This window comes from Sphaeramia orbicularis, chromosome 4 (genome assembly GCF_902148855.1).
Source record: "Sphaeramia orbicularis chromosome 4, fSphaOr1.1, whole genome shotgun sequence".
NCBI lineage: Eukaryota > Metazoa > Chordata > Actinopteri > Kurtiformes > Apogonidae > Sphaeramia > Sphaeramia orbicularis.
The window spans coordinates 17,066,000-17,087,479 of NC_043960.1; positions in this window are offsets into that span (position 1 = coordinate 17,066,000).

A 21,480-nucleotide genomic window follows, 5' to 3' on the forward strand; every position below is an offset into this window, starting at 1 on the left:
AAACCCAGACAATGTCCTACTAACACGGGGTTTCATTCGGGAAAAAGTCTCTCTATCAGTGCTGAATTGTTTGCAATTTTTTTCCCAGAGGGAATGAATTGTCCTTGCTCCCCCCCTGCAAATGCAGACCAGCATAAAGGGGGAATAACTCTGAAGAGGTAAAAACAGAGAAGGGAGGAAAACATAATGCTAACAAGGTTTATACAATAGCTAGTGCCAGCCAAGCAATCTGCTTGTTCAGATAAGCATTCTTGCCTTGTTTTATGAGACCCTTAACCACATTCAGCCTGGCTGGAAGGAAGTAAAATTGGTTGCTAAGCTAAAAAAAAAAATCAGCTTTTGTTCTAGTAAGGGATATATGTGACCACTTGTGTTTGTCTTTTTTATGTACATAAACTGTGTCCTCCTTAAAAACATCAGTCAGCCATCACAAATAAACATAACATTTGTGAAGAAGCCAGTTAATCATATTATTACACATACTGCTGTTGTACAAGCCATGAAAAACTCTACTTCTTTGAAGATAAAATGAAGTTAGACCAATTCTGAGACTTTGTATGCTGGAATTTAAAGTATATTTTCAGTTTCAGGGAATAAAGATGCTTTGGCTAGAGTTAGAACCTGATTGTATTTTGGTTAAAATATTAATAAATACATTGTAAGTCATTTTGTGTTCTGGTTTCTTTCCCTAACCCCAAACAAATGCTGCAGAAAAACACTAGATTTTAGCAGAATTTCTGACAGACACATTAGAAATGGCCCATCAGAGGTTAAAACTCTATGGTGCCAGATTCCAAATGGATCATGCCTACTAATTGGGCAGGAAATGACACAGCTTATACACCCGCAATCTGTTCCATTTTATATCACTATTCACAAAAGATTTTTCACTAAAAATATGCTGGTGCAAAGACGGAAAGTTTTTTCCTTGTTTTGCGCCAGAATTTTTAGTGTTTTTTGTGTTTCACCACATTGTATCCACAGATTGGTCTGTAATAAAAACAGCAAAAAACTCCAGATTACATGTGTTTAATAAGCAGAGATACACAGAGTTCTCCTTTTGGTAGGATTTGACTGAAATCTCAATAAGAACAGGCAGGACTAAAACATGTTTGATTAAATATGACCCTTAAAATTAGTTATAAATCACTGAATACATCTGGGATTTCAGAGAACTAACTGTTTGCTGTGACATCCACATGTCAAGAGCACCTCCAAATATACACACGGCTCAACAGCACTGCCTTTATTAACACCGCTTCAGTCAGCATCAGATCATTAATAATGTGTGTTCTGCAACCATTACACTCTAGGATCACAGGGTAATAAGGATACATGGACATGTCATAAAACACTTTGATCGTCAGTGCTTTTTATACTCAAGTATCCAAAACTCTGAAATAATACACATACTGACCTGATCCCTCCACTTCAGATGTCATGGTTATTATCATTCAACATTCAACATAATTCCTCACAAATCTAACAAACTCAAATATTTGCAGAATTAGAAAGATCTGAAATAAAACAGTGACTTAGAGGTGAGTTTGTAACTATAACTTGTTTTCAGTAGACAGTATGTGCACCAGCCAAACTATGTAAAGTGCACTGCAGGGTTTTCTGAATTTCATATGTTTTGAAACAAGGTTTATTTGCATAGAGAGGAGCTGATTTTGTGTCAAATGCATGAATATTCCATATTGTACTTTCATGCAAATGCAATTTAATGTAAATTACATAGGCGCTATTTGGGTAGCAGTGCAGTTTGCAGTGAATTCCACCCTTTGCAGGTGGTTTGTGCATGATACATAATATTTACATTTCATTTCCACTGATTTTGCACCTGCAAAAGCTACACAATCTTTTTGTGAATCTGAAATACTATTGTCCACATATCTACAAATGTTAAAGTGAAATGGATTTTTGATTTATCAACTCAAATTATACATTTCTGGATTGGGCCGAAACATGCAATAATCAAATTTGACAGTGCAAAAAAAAAAACATAAAAGTTGTCATAACAACATGTTTTTTGCCTAAATTTTACACTAAAAAAGTCCTATCCCTAAAATACCTAAAAGAATTCATCCAATAGTTTTGCTGCTAGAGTGTTAACAAACAAACAAACAAACAAACAATACTCCTTGACTCCCCTTTTGGGGGCGTGGTATGAATGCAATAATAATAATATAATATCATGAACACTAATATAGTGTTTAATACCATGTAGCTTTAACTACACACATGCAAAAATACATTTTATGTGTTTTTCTTTTTTGGTTAATTTTCATCGTGATCAGAACAAAACAATCATGTTCTGGTACACAGAACCACCAGGACTCTTCTTACATCTTGTCTACACACTTTGTTTGTGGGCGAATAAACATCATTCCAGCAATTTAAACGACTGTGGAATATCAACCTCAGACTGACAAGAAAGCAAGAATATAATATAATTGCTATATGCACAGCATATTGGAAGTCAGACATGCTGGAGTTTGCCATCTGCTTGTTAGACCAGTGTTTTCCCACTCAATAAAAATGTAATAATGTTTACTCTTTACTATGCAACACTGTATATATTTCAATCTCTCAAGTTAATGGTTTTTCAACTGGAGTGGCCACATTTGGAAACAACAATTTTGCCGCTGCAAATGAACCCAACTCCCTGATGAGGTGAAAAGTCTACCAGCGTTAACAGCAAGGAATGATTTCACACAGGCTCCTTATCATATCACACACACACACACACACACACACACACACACACACACACACACACACATGCACACACACGCCTGCGCACAAACACACCGGCTGTCATTGCATTCTTGACTGAGTATGTGAATGTCAGAATCGTTCAATAAGAGAGGCAACAACAGGGAGAGGCTGAGCATCTGGGGAGACTGTAAGGAGAGGTATGAGCTTCACCCTCTGTGGATCGACTGACACATTTTATTATTTCTCTCTGTGTCTCTCCCTCTCTCTTTTTCCATCTGTCTCTTGCTTAAGATCAGATATGCTCTAAATGCCTGAATGCCTAATGGCCATTATAAAGCAAACATATGACAAGCGTATGAAAAAACATACAAGACCATATAGGGAGAAAAATGACACGACTCACTCCACTTTCCTGGTAGAATAAAATAGCTGCCATTGTCTGTTTCTGCAAACTGTATAGATGTATAACCACAAAGGAGTTTTTTTTAAAATTTATTTTTTTTAATTTTATTGAAGGATCAGATTCTTGGGCTTTTATAACAATTAGTGTCATGGTTGGATGGCAGATATACATAATCCAGGACTTCACCAACTCCTGCAGGGTTTTAGGACTGAAATAAAAGTGAGGTAGAGGTTACATTTTGGTTTGAGTATCAATATATACTGAAAGTTATAGATAGGGATGGTAATCGAGAACCAGTTCCCAGTAGCTCAATACCTTGGAATCGTTTGCCTGCCTGCTTAATGATTCTGCTTATTAATTCCTCCTTCGTTGTGCATGCGCGGTGATGTCACACGTACGCTGCATTGTTTTGGTCAGAACGTGGCCAACATGGTGTTGAGGCAGAAATGGTCTAAACAGACGACACCAGGTCCACTTACTTGGAACACTTGCAAAGCTTCCATGTCTTCAGAAGGGTAAAATCCCTCCAATATCCTCAAACATTTGTCCACAGCACGTGACTCATTTACAGGAATGTCACGTATTTGATACTCTACTTAGCGACGCTTGTGAATGTAGCGGCAGAGTGAACACTGGGCCGGTTCCGGTGTGGGCAACAAACGTCGTAACTCCTCAAATACAAGTTTCCGAAGGTAAGAAGGCAAAGGAAATGAGGTGCACAACAACAGGAGACAAGCTGAGTCGAGTCGAACCGGTTCCACGTAGTAGAAATGCGGCAATAGAGGAATTAGTAAAGCGTCTTTAGTTTCACTTTCACTGTACGCCCCCCCCCCCCCCCCCCCCCCCCCCCCGAACCACCCTGGCGTCATCTGTTATTATTATTTGTACATACTGTATATGTTATATTTTCTGTGCAGAGATGGAAATATAAAAGACAGTTAATGCAAACACACCCGTTTGTACTCTTTTATTCCCTCACCCAATGACAATCGATAGGAGAATCAATAAGGAATCGGATTCATAAACAATATCGATAATGAAATCGGAATCGTTAAATTCTTACCGATTCCCATCCCTAGTTATAGAGTTGTAAGTTACATACAAAATCAGAAAAAATACTGCATGACCCTACAGTGTCAATGCACATTTTAGAAACGTTAATGTAAAACACTGAGATTATACATTCATACAGTACACACAGAACTGTGCAAAAGTCTTTGGCCATCTTTATTTATCTCTCATTCTTTTTTCTTCAAATGCCATAGGAAAATACAGGAAATATGTGCACAGCCTTAAAAGACACACAAAAAAATTAACTAAATGGGTTCTAAAGGTTAAAGTCAGTATTTAGTGTAACCCCTGAGCCTGTGATAAGAAGCAGCACAAATAGAAACATCTGCCATATGTTGAATGAAACCTGGAAAAAAAAAACATCAGAAAAATAAGGCAATACATCTGATATTGTCTAAACAAAAGGATTAAAGACAAGTGCAGAGGGAGGTCACACTAGACTCTATCTCTTTGGTTTATAGAAGCTGCTTTTTCTCTGAAAGTTTCACTTTTACTGCTGTACATACTTTTAGTATATCTAGATTGTAATGTAATAGAGAGACTTACCTGATGTCTTTCTGGACTTTTACACAGTACTGTAAATGTGTTTAGCAAAAATGTGCAATAGAACTATTTTTATTTATTATTATTTAATTTTTTGTATTTTTATATATTATTTATTAATTGATTGATTTACAATTATGTTTTTCAGTTATATACCTGTTGTGAAGCACACTGAATCTGCCTTGTGCATGAAATGTGCTCTACAAATACAGTTGAATTGAACTGAACTGAATTATTATGACGTCGCTTTCAGGAGTCATTTCCATGAAGGATTGAATTTTTATAAAACAGTTAATAAAACTGATCAAACTCTTATAATTTTTAGAGTTAGATTTAAAAAAAAAAAAAAAAAAAAAAATTGTGTTTTTGGTAGCAAACAGCATGCACAGATATACAGTCACAGAAAAAAAATTATTAGAGCATCAAAAGTCATCAAAAACAATTGTTATGCAATAAAGTACTAACTCCTGTGTGTATCATGTGACTAAAACAGACAGAAAAGAAAACATGGAATGTCTAAAAGCACTGTTTTTGACCGTATAATTCCATAGATATTGATATAAGAACTGAAGTGATTTTGGTTATTATCAAGAAAACATGGAAAATGTTTAGGTATCAGTTCTGAAATTAAACTCTGATGAGCTATTTTTATTGTCATCACTATATTTGTCCAAACAAATATATCTTTAGTTGTACCAGGCATTAAAATGAACAAGAAATTGAAGAAAACAAGGGTGGTCTAATAATTTTTTCCGTGACTGTATTTAGCTAAATCATAGTCTGTCTTAAAGGGTTTCAGTGTCAATCCAAAGCACAAAATGGACTCATTGACTTCAAATATTGAAATAAATATCTAAGCCTGATAAATGAATCATCTTGACCTTAAAAGACTCAATCTGTTAAATCTCAGGATGTGAACTGGAATTGGACATGATATTTTAAGCATGGTTCTTCAGTCTAAATTGAATTGAGATATCATCTAAACTACTCATCGTGGGTTTATAAGAACATCACACATGCTGGATAGAGAGAAAGTCATGCAATGAACAATGGATATTATCCTTAAAGACATATTTAGAACTTAACCCTGTAAAGCCTGAACCATTAAATTGTTGACAAAAAATTTCAGTTCTTTGAAGCATTTATTTGTCCTTCTGAACAAGCAAAAAACATTTTTTTCAAATATCAATTTTCATGTCTGAGTTTCAATCTTGTATCATATTTGATACGCCGGGTCTCAGTGCTCAAATATTATTATTTTTGAACAAACAAAAACATAATATAACACAAACATGTCTAACAAATTGGTAATTCCTTTTCAAAATTGGCAAAGTTCTGCTTCCTTCCTCATTAATGACAGTCTTGTAGTGTCACTGGAAAGGCCTGTGGTGAATGAATTCCTCCCTCCTAGTGGATTATCTGTGTATTGCATGTATCTAATTGTACACGTCAGGTTTTTAAAGAAAAAAAATATCACACTGATCATGTAGAGGGCTTCAAAACTCATGGATCAAATATGAGAGTTTTGGCGTTATAGGGTTAATATGAAAACACATGAAGCAAAGGTTACATATTGAGTAACACATATGGGAGATGTGTGCCTGTATCTTCACAAGAAATTGCACTTTATATATTTATACACTCGTTTGCAGATGTTTACTGAACATATGTTTTCTCTCCAAGGTGAGGATGTCACTTACTACTATTTATATTGTGTTTGTGTTTTTTTTTTTTCTCACACAGATGCATATGGTTGTTTTCTTTACAGCATAATATATTGTATCCAACTTCAGAACAGAAAAAAGTGTTAATTCCTCAAAGACATGAACACATTTTCTTACAATCAAGATGATGATGATGACACTTAGAGAAACATCAAGCCTAAGTTAAAAATGATGTGAGAGAAATGACAGAAATGACAAACAGAGAGAATAACAGTTAAAGCAGCAGTGTACTTATACAGATTAACGCCCCCCCCCATTTTGTTCTTAGCGTCCCCCTCTCAGGTTTCTTGCAACAAATGCCGCAGTAAAATGTGTCTAAACAGAACACAGAACCTCACAATGGAACAGACACTTACTTCAAAACAGGATATTTGCTGTAGTAAAAAAAACAAAAAAACAACTTTGAAGACTAATCTAATCCTTGTTGTAAAAATAAACAGCAAGAAAAAGAAGTGCGATGATCATCCAGTGAGACGGTTGGACAAGAGGATCAGTCTTCTCTCAAGTTGATTAATGGTAAATAATAATTTTGTTGACCCAAATGGGCAATAAGTAATGCAAATTCTGATTAAAGCTTTGTCGGCCAAGTGGGCCTTTTAATCATCACATTACACATGCATCTGACCTCGATGAGAGATGAATTGTTGACAAGATTATTATGAATCTCCTTTTTCACAAGTGACTGGTAGCAATCTTTAATTTATAGAGACGTGGAGACATTTAACTGGCATCCTGCATCACTTAGTCCAGCTTATTCAAACACAAGTGATGTATTGTCTCATCCAAAGCTTTCATAAAGACACAACTTTGAAGATTTATTTGTGTGGCGTGTGTGTCTTGCAGCATCTGGAAGTGTCAAGCGAACATAGGATTCATCCTGTCCCATATAGCACAGAAGGAAGAAAAAAACAAAACAAAAACAAACTAAAGCCAACACGGCTCTGACAAAGGCTGTCAGGTTTTCAGGCTAATTAAAACCTCAGCTTCACTCTGTTCCCTGATCACTCCTCACAAAGACCCTTGAGTGGCATCAATGAGCACGCTCAAGCTTAAGTGAATGTTTACCTCCCCTAATGACTATCTGTCTCACTGCTGAGTAAATGCGACTGCCTCAGTTCTCTCCGTCACTCGTTGGAGGTTGCAAACACTCATGCAAAGAGAAGACCTCCGCCTGAGGTCCGTGTACCAGCTGTTTGTTGACACAAAACCATTTGCAGGTTGTTATTGTTTTTTTTGTGTGAGTAATGAGAATTATGCTGGACAGTGACACGTTTGCATGCTGCAGAACAGTTTGATTATATTTGGCCTGCTTTATTTGGGACTGTGTGCAAGACCTCTCTGTGTCTCAGGAAATAAAGTCAGAAAGAGAACCCTGAACTGCTAGCATGTATGAATGCGAATGACTCTCTATTTGTATTAGTCTTGCTAGTTTTTCTTTCGGACCCCAAAGCATGCCTGGGGTATAAACAAGTTACAAGACGATGGCTACGTGTGCTCCACTTTAATGTATATCCTATAACATCAGCAAGTCTTCGATACCAAAACATATAATTGGTTAATATAGTCATGAAGGTTCTGTGTTTGGTTTACACAGGTTGTCTCTGGGTGCTACAGTTTCCCCCATTCCAATAAAAGCATGTACATATATGTTAACTCTCCTGTCAGTGCCTCTGGCCATGGTGCTGAAGATCTGGAGTTGGTCCCAGAATGCCCTTAGAATCAGAATCAGAATTTATTTGTCATTGCACAGCAGTACAACGAGATTAAAAGCTAACCTTAAAGTGCGATCACATAAAACAACTTGAAAAGCACTCGGAGAGCGCAGACCTCCACCAAGGCAAATCACCCACCCCCCCCACCCCCCAGATCACCACCAAAATGTAATCATTTCTTCCTTGTGCCAGTATCAACATTTCCTGAAAATTTCATCAAAATCCTTCCATAACTTTTTGAGTTATCTTGCTAACAGACAGACGAACAAACAACCTCTGTCGTTCCACTTGGCGGAGGAAATAAACTGCAACAATAGACAATACAGTAACAACTAGAAAAGCACTTGGACAGCACAGACCTCCGCCAAAGCAGATCAGCGCCCCCTGATCACCACCAAAATTTAATCATTTGAGTTATCTTGCTAGCAGACAGACAGACAAACAGATAAACCCCAATGAAAACATAACCTCCGCCTTTACACTTCACGGCGGTAATAAACAATTTGAGTAAAGTGACAGCACAAGTGTGTGATGGTAAATAAATAGTAATAATTAGAACTCTGTATGTAATGAGTAAAATCAGCTCATATTTGCATTCAGTGTTGTGATGGCTTTGGGATCGAAGCTGTTTTTTACTCGATGGCAGCTCACTGCTCCTGAGGTGTGGTAATTGGTAATGCTAATGCTAATGCTAATGCAAGGTACTTTGTGTGTATGTATTAAGATGGATAAATGGGGATAGTAAAGAGAGTTAGCCCCAATTCTGTGTGTGTTGCCATTGCAATGCTATACAATGCTTATGTATGCTAAATCTCCCATTAACGAGAAAAAAAATACATCCGCTAAAAGCTCAATAAAGTCAATTGTCGGACACAAGGGAACACAATCCAAACAACAACAAGCTCTTAAATGGGCAAATATCGAAAACAAGCAAACAGTTTGAGACCGGCATATGTCATGAATAATTTCATTAAACAAAAGCGATAAACTCTGCACTGCTGAGCTAACACCAAGCAGATCTAACAGTACAAACATAGCAGTAGTTAAACTCTGAAATACTGTCTCAAATATTCTCATGAAATATTTGCAGAAGTATTTTTTTTGTGTTTCAAAAGTGTGGCTGCATCAGACAAAGACAAATGTTGTATTTTTTACTGTCATCAAGAAAAAAATAACAAAACTAAATTCTTGACAGGTCCAGGATGTCATGCCCTGGATGTGTTTCATTATCTTGCTCAAACCACCAGTTCTGACCTCGATGTAACAGAGTACATACAGAAGGAAGCTTATAAGTTTGGAGAATGGAACAATACTTGGCAGAGTTCAGTGACTTAAAGAGTGATTCTTAATGCAATATATCACAAATGCATGGGTGTCCAAAAACTGCTTTCCACCACTGTACACGTATTATTTCTCCACCACTAAAACTGGAAGAAGAGCAAAACTAAAGGTCACTAAAGGTTACGACGATTACAAATTTGGTCTTACCTTTGCTGTTTTCTGATCATAACTTGGTTTAATATGAATGAAGCTCCACCTATCAGCTATTCTATTGTTGTGTGTTACATTGAAATGATTCTGACTAGGTTTAACAGGTTTAACCATTTATCGGGCAAGTGACTATTTTTGGTCACTTCCACAAACATTAAATACAGGGCCAATCCTGTGGCCTGTTGGTTTTTATAACACTATACAGCAGGGGTCACCAACCTTTTCTCTTCTGTGGGCTACTTTTACCTAATGAAGTTCCCGGAGGGCTACTCTAATTTAGCAACATTTATTTACATAGCAATTTTTCATACATACACATATTTTGTATCATACGTTTGTAACATTGTGCTCTTCATTTATTTTATTTATTTATATATCTTTGTTTTAACATTTACAATACTTAAAAAGTGTTAATATGAAACTATTATTTTACTTTAATTAAGAAAATCAAAAGTAGAAAAAAAACAAATACAAGCATTTGCATGCTGTATTCCTACATATTTTAATACTATGTCAAAAATTATGAAATGGAACAATCCTGCATATTTTTATAGAATTACTAAAAACAAATAATACACACCTGTATGTGCATTTTTAATACTTTGAAATTGTGAAAAGGAACGTTGTCACTCACACAATAAAACTTCACCAGCATGTGCTGCTGTTTTTCTGAAGGATTTGACCTTTTCTAAATTCACATATGCTGTCAAAACATATTAATTAAAACCAGAACTTTGTGCACATAAATCCCCCATCCCCGTCACTTCCACAGAGTCATCCCACTGGAGTCAAACGCAGAGGCACCTGTTCAGGTCCGACTCCAGCTGTCTGAGCGCATGCGCAGATAGTGTACATATGTTTGCGCTGGTCCAGGATGTGGACCACTTTACTGATGCCTCTGTTGAAGCTGGTCTTGGTCAGTTTAGTGAACATGGACTGTTGTTTTTGGACTTTAGTTTTCAGCTCTTTTACCTTCTCTTCACGGAGGCTGATTCCCACTGGAGAATCTCCAGAAAAGTTGCTGTGAACTTTGGTGAAATTCCGCTCCACGTTGCATCTTTTACTGACTTCCAGAACGCGCCACAGATCAGACACACACACACACACACTCGTCTTTCACATTAGTCAAACAGAAGTCCGTGCCTCATCATTGGTGAAAATAACTCCCTGACTACATTTGGCCGACATCGTTGAGGGGCTAAACCCACTACCTGCCTGGCATCTGGCTCATCCTGGGCCCCGCCCCTCTCCAGTGACAGGCAGCAAACCAGCGCTAAAGTTTGATTGACAGCTAGTTGACCGTTTCATCTCGGGAGGGGGACACTTGTAATTTTGATTGGATGGAAATTTAGACCTGTTCTACCAAATGACGAATCAACTTTGTGTTCTTATATTAGTGACCCTTGGCGAACCACCGGTAGATCGCGAGCAACGTGTTGGAGAACCCTGAACTAGCTCTATTTTTAGAACAGGCCTGCGGGCGACTCGCGTGATCCCTGCGGGCGACCTGGTGCCCGCTGGCACCGTGTTGGTGAGCCCTGCTATACAGTGATTTAGAGAGATTTTATAGAAATTTTGAAGCTGTGATTTAGTGAATATGAGTCATGTTTGTCAGTTGATGGCCTTATATCAGTTGTTTTATTGCATGTGTTTACTTTTAAGCAAGTGTCTGTTCTGATTTTTTATGGCCAGAGGAGGGAGACTGTTAGAGGTGTCAAGTAGCAAATACTTTGTTACCGTGCTTAAGTAGAAATTTGGGTTATCTACACTTTACTGGAGTAATTATTTTTCAGCCGACTTCTTACTTCTACTCCTTACATTTTAAAAATAGCCTTGTTACTCTCTATTTCATTTCGACTTGTTTTCATTCCTGCTTGTCATCATTCAAATAAAAAAAAAAAAACTATATAGATAAATCGCACCATCTGGATAGAGTGAATTTGATTATGGTTGGATGAGAAGTATAAACATATACCATTCCGACACTCTATTGGTTTGTATGCGATCCATCACACCTGACTTTTTGCATGATTCCAATACTTATATTCAACTAGTCATCATATCTACCGCTCCATGAAACACATGTTAATGCTCAGTAGTGCACATATATGGTTCTTTAATACATTTGCATTAGACTAAAATGTGTTCATTTTCATTGGGCATATATAAAGCTGAAACAGGTGGACTAGTGCATCCCAAATGTATAAACATTAACATTTTAATATAACATTATAGTCATTATGGCCTTCAGAAAAATGTTTTTTGGGGAGGTGGGGTAGTGCACTATAGGCCCCTGTGGCACCACTTAAACTTTTGTCCTAATGACATTTTTTCCCCTTACATTTACTTTTATATTTTAAGTACTTTTGAAACCAGTACTTTACACTTTTGTTTGAGTAAAAAGCTTGAGTTGATACTTGATACTAAACCCTAGTATCTATACTTCTACCTGGGTAATGAATGTGAATACTTCTGAGACCTCTGGAGACTGTTGTCACGGCAACTGACGAGGAGATAGATGACGATGTCCAATAAGGTTGAAGTTTGGAATTTCAGCGCATTTCAATGAGTGCTCTATAAAGGGTTAATATACCGCAGACTTAGCCTCCCAGGATGCCTTCTGTTGGAATCAACCTCCCATTGGATGACCACTTCAGTCGGCATTACTATCTGCACGTTTCCATTTTCAAACCTTCTTCTCGCTGGATGAAACAACAACAAATTCTACAATGTTGAAAGTGATCAGTTGACAAAGGCAAACATCTTTTTTTTTCTCTTACAGGGATTTAGTAGATTTTAATACTACAGCTTGTTCCACCATGTGCAAATGTTCCACTAGACAACTTCTCTCCCAAGACGTTGTCGCTGCATCCCACGCTTAGCACCACCCAGGACGAGTGTGAGTCATAATTACAAACTAGCCAAACAACTCAGAATGATAGTGATGGATGCCAGACCTATCTCCAGCGCTGGCACGAGGCTAACAATGTGTGCGGATTTGCATATGTTAGGCTTCCACAAAACAAACAGGTAAAGTACATATTTTTTTGGTCATATCTTAGTGACTTTTTACGCGAAAATAAAAAACGAAACTGTCGCAAGAAGTTTCTTCAATTCATAGATACTATGTATAATATCTGATGTATATTGTCAATCTGTATCTGTAATATCTAAAAGTGTGGATCATATCAACATGTGATGATAGCCATATGTTTCACAAGCTCACAGCACGATAGACATTATGTACACATGTATTAACCTACAGCCTATTAAGATGCATGGTTCTGCAGTGTGGGGGGAAGCCAGAATACCCACTGAGAACCCACATGGACACAGAGAACATGCAAGTCCACATAGAGAGGTCCCAGTTGGCCGGTATTTAATTGGTCGCTCCAAATGACCATATTTGAGAATATGAGAGGGAATAGTTGTTTGTCTGCATATCAGCCCCAATCCTGCCATGAACTGCCGACCTGTCTAGGCTGCACCCCCCCTTCACCCAATATTAGCTGGGATCAGATCCAGCCCCCTACAGCGATCCTCCACAGGATTAAGCACTTACAGAAAATGAATGAGGCAATATATATTTAATGAATTTTTCTTAATACTTTTAGGCAGTTCGAGCACTAGAGCTTAAGGAAAAGAAACCAACGCTCGGTTCAGAGAAAGTCGACAAATATGTAACGAAAAATGACTCACATTGTATGTAATTACAGGGTGGGGAGGCAAAATTTACAATATTTTGAGGCAGGGATTGAAAGACAGTGTATGACCAATTAGTTTATTGAAAGTCATGAGAATTTATTTGCCACAAGAAAATTGACATCATAGAAAATGTTTTTATTCTATGTGTCCTCCTTCTTTCTCAATAACTGCCTTCACATGCTTCCTGAAACTTGCGCAAGTGTTCCTCAAATATTCGGGTGACAACTTCTCCCATTCTTCTTTAATAGTATCTTCCAGACTTTGTCGTAATAGTTTTGCTCATAGTCATTCTCTTCTTTACATTATAAACAGTCTTTATGGACACTCCAACTATTTTTGAAATCTCCTTTGGTGTGACGAGTGCATTCAGCAAATCACACACTCTTTGACGTTTGCTTTCCTGATTACTCATATGGACAAAAGTTTCTGAAAAGGTATGGATAATAGTGTTAGGTATGATTATGACATCAGTATATGTTTGGTTTTAAAACAATTGACGTAGTGCCTGCTGAGAAAAAACAACTAAATGTTCATTGTAAATTTTGCTTCCCCACCCTGTATATTATAAAAAATGTAGATTAACCCATAAAGACTCAGATATCTACCAGTGACCATTTGACCGTTGAGCCACTAATCCTGTCAATACATATAAATAATTGGTTTAAAATGCAGTTCGTCATCTTTTCATTGTCATCAGATATGACCCATTTGGACGTTCAGAGGCTCCGAAGTGAACGTGGAAACACTGTCATCTTCTACAATATTGATTCACCAGTAAAACCCATACTTTGATAAATGAGTGTTAGGTATGATTATGACATCAATATATGTTTGGTTTTAAAACAATTGACGTAGTGCCTGCTGAGAAAAAACAACTAAATGTTCATTGTAAATTTTGCTTCCCCACCCTGTATATTTTCAGACATAACTTGGGATGTGAATTCCAATTTTTACAGGAAAAGTCTCGGATTTTGTAGCTGCCATCACCTCCTGCCTCTCAACACTGAAGTAAATACAAAGAAACTCAGGCACCAATGACAAATTACATTATAAATGCACACATCTGAGGTTATTATTTTCCGCCACTTGGGTTGTTGCCAATCAATTTATTCCTAATGACTTCATGTAATTATGCTAATTCATTAATTCTTTTTTAAAAATATCATGGTACCTGAGGGATCCACAGAATACGTAATTCCATCTACGGAGCTTCGTGTAATAGAACCTTTACGGACTCTTTTTTGGCCATGAGTCCAGATTTACAGTTTCACACACAATAACAGGAAGATAGAAACAACCCACCAGTGATTTTAGAGGAGATAAACACAGATATGGCAGACAACAATTTCCTTTTTGCTCTGTTGACAGCAAATATGGTTTCATTGAACACAACATGTGTATTAACTGTAGCATTCCTAAAATAATGCTCTTTTTGTGTTTGTTTCACCAGAGGAAGTTGATTACAAAAACAATTTTCCTACGATATTTGCTTCTGACAGTAGTTTATTCTCAGGGTCCAGTCAGTGTTTGAATGTTTAATGTGGATATAGAATGTTAGAAGTAAAAAAACAAAAAAAAACAAACTAAAAAAAAACCCCAAATACGTTACATTTAAAATTACAGTTTGGCTTGTAAATGTGTTCTTTTAGCATCTTTGTAATGCTTTAGAGTTTATCACCAAAGTGTTCTTGACAATTTTGAATTCTGTAATCCAGCTTTGGATTAAAAGTGGTTCAAGATATTTTGTTTTCTTCACTTTATTCTCTGAAAAATCTGCAGTGTTTAGGTGGCACAAGAAAGATGTGGGTTTCATTGCAGTCTTTGCGGAACTAGTATTCCATGGTGGAAAACAAAGGGTGCCTTTTAAAGTAACATATAATAATTATTTTAGTTAATCATTCTGAAGTTGAATCCAATTAAAATATTAAATTTTTATTGGTTAATATGATATATCTCTGTTCAATTAAAATAAAGAAAGTAAAAATATTTAACAAAAATGTAACCTGTTAAAAGAGCCTGAAAAAATCGTGTGAGTGTAACATAAGCAGATCATGAAACATGCACATGGTTTTTATGAGTTGCTAAAAAACTTAACTTTTATTTAGTGGAACCGCTTTCAATACTTTTACTATGTTAGTTCAACAGATTTTTTTTTTCAGTGTATTGGAAGCTCCAGGGATGAGTCTGGATTCAGATCAGTCTCAAAGTTGACAAAATTTATTCAGATCACAAATAAGATGGACACTCAGGGCTGCAGACTCAAAAACAATGAGCCCCAAACATTCGATGAATTGTACATTTATTTTCCCTGAGGGCGGGCTCACCTGTACGGATGGGTTGGTCTTTAACTTAGCGTTATCTAAAAAGGTCAAGCAGAGGTGGGGCCTTAACTCTAAGTAAACTTACACCAACAATAAGTTTACTTCTTATCACCTATGTTTGACAACACTATGTGTGTGAGTAGGTGTGTTTAGACGTGTATTTAGTGGAAGAACAGACCATTTAACTCTTGTGCAGACAGATGTTTGCTATCTTAACAAACTTAACCTACTGACAAAATATCTACACTGAAACAGGGTATTACATAAATCGTGGTCACAACAAACTCACTATTAACATTATTGAAACAAAACAGATTAAACAAAAGAATCCTATGTTAAAACAATAACTACTTAATAATAAAACAATTCATCCTAAAACTTTAAAATCTAAATATTAAAATTATATTTCAGGCTTTAGAAAAATGTACTCTGGAAGTCCAAGTAGCGCCGGTGAAATGTCCTACTTACCAAGCGCTATTTATAAGTAACCCATCAGCCTCACCTATAAATGAAAGGATAGGTTGATTTCTAATTGCTTTCAAAACTGTAAAATACCTTTGACAGTGTTAAAAGTTACATCATATTAATCCATTCATTTTCTTTAGTGCTTAGTAACCGAGAGGGTCATGGGTTGGGATGGAAATTGACAAGAATTTGTCATGTCTCGTCAAGTGTGTTAATTTAGTTATGTTAATGTTTAGTGTTTCTTGTTTCATGTCTCGTCTTAGGTTTTCAGTGTTTTGTCCTTGTTTTTTGATTAATCACTTATGTTAAGTTAGTCGTTCACGTTTAGTCCTGTTTTGCACCAAGGTTATAATAGTTTTGGATTTTTCATTATACACTGAACAAAAATATAAACGCACCACTTTTGTTTTTGCTCCCATTTTTCATGAGCTGAACTCAAAGATCTAAAACTTTTTCTATGTACACAAAAGGCCTATTTCTCTCAAATATTTTTCATAAATTTGTCTAAATCTGTGTTAGTGAGCACTTCTCCTTTGTCCTTTGCTGAGATAATCCATCCACCTCACAGGTGTGGCATATCAAGATGCTGATTAGACAGCAGGATTATTGCACAGGTGTGACTTAGGCTGGCCACAATAAAAGGCCACTCTAAAATGTGTAGTTTTACTGTATTGGGTGGTCCAGGGGGGTCAGAAAACCAGTCAGTATTTGGTGTGACCACCATTTTCCTCGCACAGTCAAAACTTGTGACATCTGTGGTATTGTGCTGTGTGATAAAACTGCACATTTTGGAGTGGCCTTTTATTGTGGCCAGCCTAAGGCACACCTGTGCAAAAATCATGCTGTCTAATCAGCATCTTGATATGCCACACCTGTGAGGTGGATGGATTATCTCAGCAAAGAAGAAGTGTTCACTAACACAAATTTAGACAGATTTGTGAACAATATTTGAGAGAAATAAACCTTGTGTGTACACAGAAAAAGTTTTAGATCTTTGAGTTCAGCTCATGAAAAATGGGAGCAAAAACAATAGTGGTGCGTTAATATTTTTGTTCAGTGTAGTTTAGTTTTATTTAGTTTTTACTTTTTTTTCTCTAATTCAGTTAGTTTTAATTAATTTTTAGAACAGGTTTGCTAGTTTTTATTAGTTTTCAATTTTTTTAAATGCTTACTTTTCGTTTAGTTTTAGTATTAATTTTAGTTTTGTCGTATCCTTTATCTTGTTCGCCGTCGTATTCAAATAAATCCCAGACAGGACTCTGCTGCTTTCTCCCAACTTTAGTCTCCATGTTTCCAGGTAGAGCGAGGACCAGAAGATGACTCTAAACGACAAGTGACGAGAAGTGACGGACCGTGAAGTGCTGTATGGTGCCGCTAGCTAAAATTGCTAAAGCAAAATAAATCAATTTCATATTAATACAACACTGACAAAGACGAAAACAAAGGGAATTTTATCCATAATTTTTACATGTTTTAGTTAGTTTTGTAAGCACACAATACAGTTTGAGTTAGTTATTGTTTTTTCTCTTAATTATAGTTTTTATTTATTTCAGTTAACGAAAATGTTGCTTCAATTCTCGTTTTCGTCATTTCGTTAGTTTTCGTTAACGATAATAACCTTGTTTTGCACTTCCTGTTTTATTTTATTTTCTACACATCTCTTCCCTCTCATTTCAGACCCTGACTTCCTCCCTTTGTGTGATTGTTAGCCCCACCCCGACTGGTGTCACCTGTGTTCCCCTACCTGATGTAGAAATAGTCCCTGTCTGCCTTTGTCTTGTGCCAGTTTGTCTTGTCAAGCATCCCAGCCAGGCTTTTCATGTTTGTCAGTTTTGATTCAGTTTTTCTGAATTTTTTTTTTGTCGTAGTGATTCTTTTAAGTTGTATTTCATATTCTCCTTGAGAGCACCTTTTTGTTTCATCACTTTTGGAATATTAAAATACTTTTATTAAATCTTCATTTTTGGTGAGTCGTGCATTTGAGTCCACCAGTTTTGTGTCTAGGACGTTGCAGAATTTAGCAATTTCCGGTTCCATATTCACTTTCACTTATCATTTAGATTTCCTGTCAATTCTCTTACTTAACAGAGAATAAACAAAATAAGTAGTATCAAATATACAATGACATTTTGCATTTTAATCAAACAAAAGTCATAAAGAGCTATAAAGGCATAGTTAAAGGAGTGTGAGAATTGGAGCCTCTGAGCCTCGTTGTCATCTAAATGTAATTATAAGACATGGAGATTATTCATAAACTAACATTAACAGTATCGATAGAACCTGGAGGAGTTTAATGTTACTGCCACCTTCACTAAGCAACCAATCAAAGATAGTACATTGGAGTTTAATTGGATGCTGTGTATGTAGTTAATTGTTTCTGCATGTTGGATGCACAGTGGCCTGAAAATTATTCATACCCTTTGAATTATTGAATTATTTCCGTATTTAGGTTCAGAAGCGCTTTAAAGTATGGTTGTATTTCACCAGTAAAGACGACAGTAGGGTCATTTAAAACAGCTGCAGAGCTTCCATTATGACAAAGGGGGTAAATACAGTGGCTTGAAAAAGTATTCATACCTGTTGGACTTTTCCACACTTTGTCACGTTATGAACACAAATATAAATATATTTTATTGGGATTTTATGTGAAACACCAGCAAAAAGTGGCACACACTTGTGAAGAAGACGGAAAATGATACATGATTTTCAATTTTCTTACAAATAAAAACTGAACATAACAGAAAGACCCAAACATCTACCAGTGACCTAAGCCAACTACTGATCTAAACGGTTTAATACCTGTTGATCCATTAATCTTATCAATACATGTAAATAAATGGTGTAAAATACAGTTTGTCGTCTTTTCATAGTCATCAGATTTGACCCATTTGGACGTTCAGAGGCTCCATAGTAAACATGGAAACACTGTCATTGTCATGTTCTACAACATTGATTCACCAGTAAAACCCATGGAGTTGGATCAATGACAGTGGATGGAAACACTTGTTTTTTATCTATATTTTGCAGAAAAAGTCACTTTTTCTTCAGTTTTCTCTGTTTCTGATATAATAATCCTCAATTTTGATCTGAGCATTTATAACATCTACATGATCAATGAATTAAATGTAGGAAAATTCCTGATTTTCAGAGAAAAAAAAAGCAAAATATAGAGGATAATATAAAATGAATGGTGATAAATCGCTTAAGAAAGGTTAAATAAATTAGGAACTGACATAAAAGTAACAGTGGGTCTTTATGGGTTAAGATAACGATAAGTTTTGATTTAAAAAAAAAAAAAAGTTCACTTTACTAAACTTTAGACCCACCAATGCATCATCACTTCAAACTACAGTTGAGTTTCTTAGTTAAAGCTTTAAGTTTTACAATATTTTATCTCTTCTGTTGTTATATTAATGTGTATACATTATCCAGGCAGCAATTATTTTTCTCGTGGCAACCTTTCCGGGGGAAACAAATTAGTCTCTTTTCAAGGAGACAGGACCTCTGCAGGAGAATATCTGGTGGAATAGGTTCCACTTGTGCAATCTTTGGTTACTGCGGTCGTCAAACAGCTAAAGGATGACCTTATTATAGGTCACTGCACAGTCGCACTGACCTACACATGTCCTGCACCTCTCTGGGCCATAATGAGCTCTGTGCTGTGACATTCTCTTTGATTTTTTTTCACCCCCTTCAGTTTACATCTACTCAGTGAAAATCCTTATGTTCCATCAACAAGGCAATCAATGCAGTCATGCAGTCGGCTTACCCACCTCTCTGAAAAGAAATAAAAAAGTTCACGTATTTGTGTGCAAAATACAATACACACAAAAACTTCTTGCACACACGAAGTGATGAATGATTTATTTGAAAGTGTAAATATGAGCTGTAGGGACTTGATTCAACTCTGCTGGTATGAGTTTTGGGGCTCTGAAACCTGAAAACAGTGTTCTAAAAACTGCCTGAAAAGCAGTGTGAAGCCATGGAAGTAATGAGCCATAGTGCTCTCTCCACTAAAAATCATCTTTTATTCAAAACTGTTGCAAAAAAAAGGAAAAAATTTACCTGTGCTTTCTGACAAATTTTAACCCTTTGAACCCTAGGTCTAAAACGGTCTGTCTGGATTGTTTTTTTTTATTCTTATTTTGACTATAAAAAGGTTAGAAAATATGTTATGAATGAGTCATTTTTACCTGTTTTTCTAGAGCAGGGGTGTCAAGCTCATTTTAGTTCAAGGGCTACATTCAGCTAAATTTTATTTGTTTGTTTATTTCGAATTTGCATTAAAACCAAACAACAAAAGGATTATATAAAAGAAAGTCCAACATTCGAGAAGGAGCGGGATGAAGTTTAATTTATAATCTCCTGCCCCCTTACCCCATCCTTCAACCTACCCTAAATTCCTTCACAAAACACAAAATTACTATACATATTGTCCATTTTGCAGCAGCATTTCACACTAAATTTGATCTGAAGTGGGCCAGACCAGTAAAATAATAACACAATAATATATAAATAATGTCAACTCCAAACTTTCGTCTGTGTTTTAGAGTGAGAAAAAGTAACATTACCTGATGAAAATGTTTACATCTTCAAACTATCCTTTAAAACAAAGTGAATAATCGAATGAACAATCTGAAATTTCTTCAGAAAAATAAGTGTAATTTTAACAATATCATGCCTCAGTTGATCATTTACAGATGTGCATTATAACTTACAGATCACAGTGGATTCATCTTTGTTCAAGTTATTTACATTTTTTGTGAAATGATAGTTTGTTTGAGTATAAATGCAGTAAAATTACATGAAAACCTTTACATTTATAAAGAGAAAAAATTGGAGTTGTCAGTATTTATAGATTCATATGATAGTATTATCTTATCTTATCTTATATTATCTTATCTTATCTTATCTACCACTTGAGACTGAATTGGTCTGTATGTGGAACCTGAACTAAAATTATTGTTAATCTTAGACTATGTTCAGACAGGAGGTCTTAATGCGCAATTCAGATTTATTGGTGAAATCCGATTTTTTTTGTGTGCTTGTTCATTTTATACATTAAATGTGACTTTTATCAGTTGAAGTGACCCATATGCGCAAAAGAGGTGCTGACATAATATGTGACCACGCTACCACACTAGCATGCACTGTGTTTATGGAAGTAGATAAGGTTTTCCTCCTCCTGGGATGTAGAATTGTGACATTTGTTGGATTTCAATGATGTAAAGGTTGGAAAAATGCGACCTGGCTGTTCAGACTTCAGTCACATTGCAAAATATCAGATACATATCAGATTTAGGGCCACATATGAGCGTGGTCTG